The sequence below is a fragment of the Sinohyriopsis cumingii genome, unplaced genomic scaffold (assembly GCF_028554795.1).
Source record: "Sinohyriopsis cumingii isolate HCF-2022 unplaced genomic scaffold, ASM2855479v2 utg002241l, whole genome shotgun sequence".
Taxonomy (NCBI): Eukaryota; Metazoa; Mollusca; class Bivalvia; order Unionida; family Unionidae; genus Sinohyriopsis; species Sinohyriopsis cumingii.
Window position 1 is genome coordinate 872993 of NW_028316168.1, and position 11215 is coordinate 884207.

General features: G+C 31.6%; 1 long non-coding RNA gene across 1 annotated transcript; it reads left to right on the forward strand.

Moving 5' to 3' along the window:
* LOC149770863 (uncharacterized) lies at positions 1-7304 on the forward strand. The gene is made up of 2 exons (XR_016418450.1): positions 1-1718; positions 2377-7304. It is a non-coding gene; the product is annotated as an uncharacterized LOC149770863 (long non-coding RNA).
* Positions 7305-11215: the final 3911 nt, after the last annotated feature.

Below are 11215 nucleotides of genomic sequence, written 5' to 3' on the forward strand. Positions count from 1 at the left end.
AATGCTTGCAACCTGAGCGAGGTTGATCATTATGCTCATTGCAGTGATAGTGATATGCTGGTTGTTACTAAATTCGAAGATTCATATTTGTATAACTGGTTCAATACTTTTACAAAGTAGTGATATGATGACTTATCAACAGGTTTAGTTAGTCGTGTTTATAATCTTGCATCTTGCTTTGCTTCCAATTTAGTGTGGGTACTTGTGTACATAAGAGTTATACATACTGAATCATTCAGATGGTACATGTTGATTGTATTTCATTTTAAATGGGAATTTGGTGTTGTTTTGAAAATAGGAGGCTTGTGTACAGATATAGGTCAATGTTTTCATCAATTTTGTAACTAACGAATACCCATAATTCGCTGGGTCATATAATTTTGTGTAGGAAATAAAAAGCGGTGAGCTTTCGGATTTTCCCTTTTGAAAAGGCTTGTCTCTCTTTCGTTATGGTTTATGTTTAATCTAGATGTTTCCCTCCTATATTTATATTGTTGAAACCAATGATACCTTAATGTGTCAGCTATTTGTATTAATTACAATGCTATCTTTTCTCCTTTACGCACTCATGGAATGTGCTTGAAATTTGGCAATTACACCGTTTGCTGGCATAAATGAAAGATTTGAGAATAATATTGGAGATTTTGGAAAGTTAAGTAAGTCGTTATTTGCTATATCAATGTAGTTCATCAGTTGTTCGTTTTAGCTTCGATTAAGATTTTCTAGCAAAGCAAACCGTAATCTCAAGATTTGACTGAGTGTCATTGTTTGTTTGTTCTTTATCATAAGCTATATCCGCTATTGGATTCTGAGTGTGGGACGCAAACCTTCAAATAATAGATTCCACTTATTTTCGAAACGTTCCTGAATAGTTGTTCTGTCCTTCTGTATCGATGATCGATTTGTTTGTTTCCTGTATATGTTTGTCCTCGAACAATCGGTATTCCGTCAATCCGATGCAAGAAAGACTTGTAATCAAATAATGCAGATGAATAATTTTTAATTAGTCAAAATTCATTAGTCACTCTTATATCTAAGAAGAATATCTGATTTGATTGGTCCAAATATCGACAAAGTAGTCGTGTCATTACCGTCATTACCGTTACGATGTGCATATTTACTAAACGTATTAATTAGTAACTTGTTATAAGCGAGATTTACACATTTTTATAGCTGGACATGTAAAATTGTTTTCAATGTTAACACTGGGAAAATGGTAATCTCTAAATATGTTATGATCCCCGATGGTATCACGATGCTTTCTCTTATTTAAAACATAAAGAGGGAGAGAGAATTATACATCAGACAGAACGGAAGTTGCTATCCCTGGATTATGCAGGAGAATACTTGATAATAGTAAGCAGAATGAATGCTTAATACAAAATGAAAATAATTGGTACTGTGTAGCAGTTTGCCAGTGTGCATTCCACACGAGTGCATATAACACTGTATCATAGTTTGGTGATGTGTGCAAAGTCGAGATTTAATATGGACTCGTGTGTGCAGACAAGGTGACGGGTGCAGTTTAGCCCCGGACCTAGTTTCAAATCGTCATAGAGTACAAATAAAAAATGATCTAACCTGTATGACATAATTATTTGCATTGTATACCATGTTCAATGTATTGTTCTCCTTGAAGTGCTGGGACTGTGGAGAAAAGAAAGAGGCCGCTCTTGTCTGCATCACATGCAAATCCACGAAAGTGGAACTTCTTAAAGGTACGCTAACATTATGGCAAATTATGTTTGAGTAATATTATATTTTAAATAGTATGACAGAACGAAACAATAGTAAACATTTAGCTGTCTATAGTAGACCTTTCCTCAAATGAGAATGCATCACCAGTATTACTTGGATTATAAGTATAATGCAACCAGATTGCGATGAAAAGTGTGAAACTTATTATAATTATTGTATGCAGTGAATAAACAATGTCAACAGTATGCATAACTTCGGGTCTGTATGTACTGTTTTTGGTTTCTTTGCTAGTTTTTGTAATTGAGTACATACATAGTTTTTCGACGTTTAGGTACGTTAACAATAGATATGTATGTATATCGATTTGATAGACAGAGGTAGTTATAACTGGTGGACTGCTAGATTAAAATAATAGGAATGGAAACATGGAAATGAAACGGATTTTATATTGAAAACTATGAGATCTGCTTGCATTGTATAAGTATGTTTGATTTAAGCCTTGATAAATAATATGTTATGTCAATTAAAGGATACTTTTGTTAATAAGAAATAATTAAAAAACATATAAGATCGAAATTAATATGGAATCGTAAGGGGAAGATGAGACTAAACGTATTACTCTAATATAAGGCCCAATAGCCTCATTTCGTTTTTTCATCCGTTATCTTTTCTTTCCAGGATGGGCCTCTTAGAAACAATGGCTGTGTAACTGCGGAGAATGAGTGATTTGCAATTGTTTAGCTGCTGAGAAAAAAGCTTCTAAGAAACGTCAATAGTGTGCTAAATTCAACTATAATTACAAATTTTGGAACTTATATATATATATATATATATATATATATATATATATATATATATATATATATATATATATATATATATATATATATATATATATATATATATATATATATATATATATATATATAAAAAATACATTTTTGCTAATATATTTTCTGATAACTTCTGATAAACGTCTTGCCTAGGACATTTGGGTTGACCATGGACTAATTTTAAATGGTCTTCTCCTTATTATGCCTAAAACAAATGTGTTATCCTTGATTTTATATGCCTTAAATGTTAGATCTATTGTCAAAATATCTACTTTGGAATATCATAATCAATAATCTCTTAATATAATGTAAATAATTCTAAAATCTGTTAAGATATAGATTGAATAAATATTCCTGGCCATTTTAGGTCCTTAATATGTTTCGAATACATTTTGTTGTGTATAAGTATATTTATTTGCATGATATAATGTCTTGTTGTTTTTGCAAAAAAATCACTAAACTTTCTAGTATACTGCAGATGAGAGATAATTACATTAGTTAGTGCCTGTGCATTGGCATTGTTCTTCATGAATTTAAAAACAAAGAACATGCTTAGTCTTTCCGAAGCCCTTAAAATAATAACTGTATTAATGTAAAAGAATAATATTTCTATTTCAACCAGACAGTTTAGAGAACAAATTCAAAGTATAACACAGCAGACGAAAGGTCACTATAGTGGAATTCACATGTGAAAATGGTAGTTTACGAAATACAAAAAGCTGACAATGTACTCCCTAAACTGGCAAGATTGAACAAGGTAATAATCAATATGTGATAAATACCAGTCATGTCTAAATAGGAAATATATTTTATATCAATATACCCAGATAGTTTCTTTAAACATTTGTCATGATTGTTTTTTAAAAAAAGTATTACTTTATTCAGTATAGTACAAAGTTTAATAATCAAGATATTTGCATATTTTGGCATATGTCTATAACAATTTCCTTTTAATAAAATATTGCTTGTTTCCTTTTATGTAACATAGTTACTTTGCTTTTACTGTCGTGCATATAATATTTTAGTTTTATTGCATTTTATTTACTTTGTGTTGTTTGATTGAGCTTCTAAATAAAGGTAGTGGATACTTTGTCTTCAAATGATACAGATTAGTGTAGAAAGATATAACGAGGGTAACATTCAGTTTAGAAGTCAATAATGTCTTGCATATATACTTGAGAAAATGGAGTATAATGAGTTATTTAACTACGTTCATGTTTTGACATCGTTTACGCAAGTATATTCTTAATGATGATAATATCGGCAGTAATTTCGATCAGTTTCTTGATTTCACATATATTTATATTAATTTCATTACAAGCAATCAGTCGCTTATATCTGTATTTATGTTGATTGAATGTATAGACGTTTGCTGTTTAGGTATAAATCTTTATAATACATTTTGCGCTTCATATTGGTGTATTTGAATTAGCTAGGCTTTCATTTGCCTTCATGTTATATATTTTTTCTTGGAGAAATAAGACAATAACGTGAATTAGCTTATACCTAATTAAAATGGTGAACAAATTATGGCTAACAATATTTTTTAAATGGAGCCCTATATCACTATTAAATATTAAATATAAGATCGCTTTAAGAGTCATTGCAGCTAGGATTAAAAATGTTGTTCCATCAATAATCATTAACACTCATACAAATATATTGAAAAGCAGATTCGTTCTAGAAAATCCTAGTCGATTCAAATATATCACGGATCAGCTAGAGAATTAAACTATATATGGTTTATTATTGCCAATAGACTTTGATGAAATCATTAAACTCAATGAACTGGAACTTTTTGGGACAGACCATACAATCTTTCCATTGCGGTGATTCTGTTCCAATGTGGTTTCGGCTGTTTTGTAATAAATCTAAATGTTTTCATATAAATAATCGATATAGGTCATTATTTATTCAAGCTTGGAAGAGGATGTTGCCAAGGGGATCATTTTGCTCTTTGGCTGCTTATGATCGGCTTTGAGATTTTAGCTATATATTTCAAGCAAAATACTGGTTTATGTAGATTCATCTTTGACGAAATGGTTATAAAGTGGGTCAGTGTGCCGATGATGCTTTAATTCTTATCGACGGTACTCAACATTCTCATAAAGCCATGTATATATTGCAAGCAATTTTTCTATTATCTGGACCTCAATGCAACATAACAAAATTAAAGGCAAATTGGATTGGAAACAATAAATTGTCCAAGGAAACAATATATCCTGACCTGGGAATTAACATGTTTTTATTCATATCGATTTTTCACCAAAATTTAAAATAAAATGTTGGAATCATTTTTACATAAAAATGATTTTAACCTACCTTTAAAACGGAAACGTCTACAATATAATCGACTACATGGAAGTAAAAGATGTTTGTAACAAGTAAAGACAAACACGTAAGTGCTGATGCATTCATAAAATAAATCAATTTTCTATCAGATATTTTTGGTAATACGCTATACAAATTTTTGAAGTTTTAGAAACGACTATTCATTTGTTCTGCGAACACATTTTTCATAGGTATAATTTCACCCTCCATACAAAAACTTTAATGTTAAAGAAATGATATGAAATTAACTACATTTAATTAATATTGATCGATTGTTTGCCCTAGATACAAATATACGGTACAACGATTGAAATAAAAGATTTTGAAAGCAATATTTAAAATATTCACCTGACAGTTAATATTAATTAGACTGAGTAAGAATTATATATATATATATATATATATATATATATATATATATATATATATATATATATATATATATATATATATATATATATATATATATATATATAAATATATGATACTGACATTATTGTACAAAAAACTGTGCCAAAGAAAACATTCTCCCATGCTGGAGACAATATATACGACAGGTACAATCATGAAAACTGTATATTTATGAATCACATTCGTTTGTGACGTATTGGGGAATTGATGTTTTTGCACAAGAAACCATTTCACATCATGCGTATCGCATGTAACATGAATGCCCCATGTTTACGTTGTAGCAAAACTCAATGAAAATGATTCAATAAAATCAATAACAGAATGGCATGTTAACGTTAAAAAACAATATTATAATCGTGGTGGTCTTGAGTGTTGTGAATACAGATGCGAAGGAACAAGTATTACTTATAAAAGAAAGTTCACTTTATATGCATTAATGAACAAAATCTTGCAGAGAACAGTTAGTAATCAATCCTGAGTAGAATCCCTAAAGACATACATTAAATGATTTAGCTTTTTTGTTGTGTTCAGCGTCTCTTTCTGGCATGGTGTTCCACAGAATCATATATTAACGGGCTGTAAACTACACCGTGTTTGATAGGACATATTGTATTGGTCGAGACCAGACTTAAAATAGTTAACATACACTGGAATTATCAAATTAAGGTGGTACTATATGACAAACTCAGTTCGATTATTTATTTTGTTAACAGATTAAGTTGTATCCTTTAAATTATTGCAAAGATCTCAATCATTTTCTAACGTATGTTGTTCTTAATATAGAAATGAAGTTCTAAATTTGAAAACCAAATGCCACCATAGACATTAAAACAACCAAATTTACATATCAAGGTCAAGAACGTTGTCCAAGACAATCCCATCAATTTCAATTGTAGAAAATAATATGTTTGTACCTGCAGATATATATCGAATGACACATTAAATGGTAACATTTTTCGTTGCAGAGCCTAAATATGTACGTTTAAAGTCGATATTACTAGTGTGGTCTTATATTCAAAACGCAAAAAAAAATCGTCAAAAAGGAGACTCGTTGTTTGGTCTGGGAGATTATACTAAATATTTTTGACAGAAATTACAAGGGCGAATTAATTTGTGGATGTACAGTTTCAGAAGTCAAGAGTATAAGATTATCCAGATGAGGTGTTACCTGATTTGTTGTAGTTGTTCCCCTTAGAGTTTATTGTGTTTGTGCAATTGTTTTGTATAATTTGTTTGTTAGTTTTATTTCATTTTATTTCAGTACCTGCTATCTTAATGTAACATTGTATGTTGAACCTGACCTTGTCCAAAATTGAGTTCATTTCTGCTTGACCCAATTAGCATTTATATTATAGTCATTGTACACAACTAATACATATCTCAATTATTCTCTATAGACATGGGTTTAAAATCAGTATTATTATTAATAGAAGAAGTAAATATGTTTATTCGGGTCTAGGTTTAGGAATTCCTACTTGAATTATACATAATTCAGGTTATTGTTTTGTAAATATCAGGATTATTCTAGGGGGCTATTTTCCTTTAGGTAATGGTTGTGTTTAGAAAATGATAATTGTGACCTGAGATCAAGTAGAGAACTATATATATTGTAACTGAGAGGATTTTATAATTCGTCCTTTAGCATGTAGCACTTTCAAGCTCTATTATGTTGGATGAATTTTATTTATTTTATATTTTAGTTCACGTGATTATTTTCACAGGAAATACAAACGTGTTCTAATACGATTCATTGATAAAGACATTCTCTGGAATATATAAAGTATTGAAACCTGGAATTATTTTTCTGTGATTTAACACACTGTGAGCTATAATAGATACGTCATCGCCCTAACTTCTTTTTATTTATTCGTGACTTCTAATGAATATCTTTTCGGACTATAAACTACTGAGACTTGAGTCTCTAATTATTGGACTTTTCTGGGATTTAATTTGCAATACCGATAGTTTGTTTCTTATTTTCAGTTTGTATTCTCGGGAAATACAATTTTTTTTGTAAAAGTTTACAAATCATATTGTCTTTACTTATTATTTTTTTTGTAACTTTCTTTAAGAACAATGACTGGTAACACAGTACATTCAGAGTTGGACGTGACTGCTTGAAAGGAAAATGCTCTTTATACAAAGATTTTACACCAAAACAAAATAGTAATATCACGCTTTACCAAGTTATAGAGTAGCAATGATAATGTAAGCAAAGCGATCAGTCACAATACCATGAACAATCACCAGTTTATTTTCATCAATAACCAGATCAGCAGATAGAAACTAATTGCTATAGGGAACATAATTCAAAAACGTAGATTCAAGCTAACGTCGTTCGGAACAACGAAGGAAACGAAAATGAAAGCAATATTGTTAAACCGTACTTAGCAATAGCCACATTAATGATATACATCCACGAAACAAGCCCTATAGGTTTTCAGATGTTATTTTGTCAAAATACGTGAAAGTCTCATCTATGCAAATGGAGTGTTGTTCACAGTACAAGGATACCGAGAGGGAAATTGTTGTTGTTGTTGTTGTTGTTGGGTTTAACGCCATTTTTCAGCACACGATAGGTTATGTATGGCGGCAAGTATTAATGGTGGAGGAAGAACCCGGGAAACCCCCGGGAAGAACCACTGACCCACGAGAAGCTAATGGCAAGCTTTCTCACATACCCACATTGGCCGAATCCTAGACTCGAACCCACGCAGACAGAGGTGAGATGGCAGTGATCCGTAACGGAGAACGCTTTAAACCACTCGGCCACGGATCCCCCCGACAGGGAAATAAATATATATCAGCAACAAAATTTGCAATTGAAATGTGTTTTATCAATATTTTTCCATATTAATTATTGCAGTTGAGCGCTGAAATCTTTCCGTTCATGGATGACAGTGACTGTTTTAATTACTAACAGTTTAAGCAATTTTCAGACACACATGAATGATGAATCATTTTCAATGTTAAAAAACAAATGAATATTTTTTGATGAGTGCATGAAATGCAACTCAAACGTTAATATCACGTTAATATCATGCAGAGTAAATAATACACAGCGGATATCGCAAACGACAACTATGAATTATTGTGATTCAACATATCGAGATTAAGGCAGGCAGAAAAATTGATCTACCGAATCTAATGCAGTTTGTGTGTTTTAAATTTTAACCCAATAATTTATTTGCATTTATGGTCCAAACAACCTGAAAAAACATTGGTTGATAACCACAAACTGAACTTCCGTGAGCATGAAGCTATTTTGTTTCTTGCCATTACTATGTTTCATGGAATTATAGTTATTACAAACCATCACATATATGTATACTGAACAGACTGAATATTAGCATGATATGAATAGGGTAAATTATTATGTGAATAACTTCTGCATGTTTCTCACGTCAAGGAAAAATTAAAAAATTGTAGCTGAGATAGTTTAATTGTCTTAGTGGTTTGTGCTATTACAGGCATCAGCGTTTAGTCTAACTTTACAAGCTGAGATATAAACGGAAGCAAAAAGTTTACCTTAGTTTAAGCAATAACGAAACCATCGACAATATAATTAGCAATGCATCATATCCTGTACAAATAAAACTATCTTGTACATTAATTTGGATTTATCAACAACGAGAGTATTAGGAGAAAAACGTGTAAAAGTTAAATATTGATATGAAAGCAGACGTGTGTGTCAGTGCAAAGAATACAAATCTATCCTTGCATGTTACACGTGGGCTTAAACAATGGTTCGATAAACCGAATGCTTCATGAATCTAATATTTATTTTAAAACTGAATATCAATATATAGCACCAGTTACTAATTGCATCCCATTTTGGCACCATGAAGAAACGAAAGATGAATATGAATAAAATGTATATAGTAAACAACAAATCTGGCCAAATCTAGGCTACATATGGCAGAAGAGTCATTATGCTGGGTTTGCATCTTTTGTATTTTAATCCTTAGATACACCACAGTCTATATCCCATATGACTAGTGTCCATGTTAGCACGCCTGTCATATAATATGTGCAACCCATGGGTGATTTTCCACGAAAGTACCAAACGTATACACGTTCTTAGGGTTGTATAAGGTATGATAATACACAATGGCAAACGGATATTAAGCAACATATATTCAATATTATGAAAGAATTCTTTATAAAATGTACAATGTGATTATAATTCCAGTTATAGAAGGTGCAGATAATAATCAAACCAAATCACTTTTTGACTTTATATAGCAGTATATTTTATTTTTGGGCATTCTATATCTTAATCTTTCCCTAATATCGAACAAAAGAATAAATCTTTACTGGTGAACTCGCTGACGAATATTTTGTAGACCTAGAATTCCATTTGCATGACTATATGTTTGCAATTACACGTTACCGTGGAGATACATACTAATGTCATGAAACAGCGATGACTGTTATATGTTTCGATACTAGCTATTTTCGAGGAGGAGCCTCTAACGTGTTTGTGAAAAATTCTTCACTTGAAATACGAGTTTTTTTTATTTACTGTATTATAACAGACAATGGGATTGAAAGATACGCCTTCGTATATAAACACATAAGTACTGTTGTAAGAACTTGCTTTGGATAAATCTTTTTTGTATAGTAATGGACTTCTACAGAGCCAAAATGGGGCAATATGAAAAAGAGAAAACTTATTTGACAAGGTAAAGTAGATTTAAGTTATTGATACGTGACAGGCATAATCTTTGGAACGTATCTAATTTTCAGTGACATCTGAAACTTCTGTAACGTTCCTCGTGCGGGGTTCAATTGGAGTCGTAGTACCAGATATGGACTGAGACCATTGTCTTAACCATAACACGTCATATAAAACAGCTTACAAGCAAAAAATCAGATCGACGCTAATAATATTTTAAGTGAATTTGTGGAGGTGTTAATCAAACAAACGATTGGTATGCGAAAGATGCAGCATCAACATGTAAATCGTTGTATCCATTGAATGCATCATAACGGATTTATGAAAGAGGCTCAAGCGATGTCATATTCGTTTCTAGGCACATTGTCTGAACACACTAATAAATTATCAAGTGAAAAATGATCTTTGAACTGGAAAAGGAATAAACCATGCCAAGCATATGAACAGACAAATATAAAAAAATACATAATATAGTGCAAGTCTAAATGAAATCGCACGGTGCGTCTAATGCGAGAGAAGATTTTTTTTCAAAATCAAATTGTCTGACAATTTCAAAGAAAGTTTATATATGTAATAATAAGAGAATGCATGAGCAAACGAATCAAGCATATCTTTGATGGTATAGGATAACAATGGAAAACGAATGTACCAATCTTCAGTGGATATCCAAGTTGTATTGCATACAAGAAGAGGACCGATGCAAGTACAAGAAGCAATTTTTAGAAGTTATTGTTAAAAGCAACGAAGTAAAAACATACGCTCAGGAAGGCACTGGCAAGCTATTTATCACATACCTTCATTGACCGAGCCCGATACACGAATGCAGGAAGACAGGGGTGAGATTGCAGTGATAAGTATAGATTAGCACGTGAAACAACTCGTTCACCCACGGCCCCAAACTAGATACATACATAATGGCAATATGTGGAAGGCGGCGCAATACGAAACACAGGAGAAAAACAAAAGGCATGTCATGAAGCTAGCAGTTGTTGTCACTGGGGATGTTTCTGTGGTCATAACATTTTTTAATTTATTTTCGTGCAATAACTCAGAAAAGCGAAAGTGGCATTTACAGTGCATGATCAATACGCCGCAAATATAAGAGAATTCGTTATTAGCGATCCATGTATAAGTAATATTTTGAATTTGATTGACGTAAGCGAAGTGTTCTTCGTCTCTTCGCAATTTTGTATTATAGGATACAACGACGAACATAAAGACATAAATCAGATTTTTTCACATGCCAATTACTTCAGATACACTT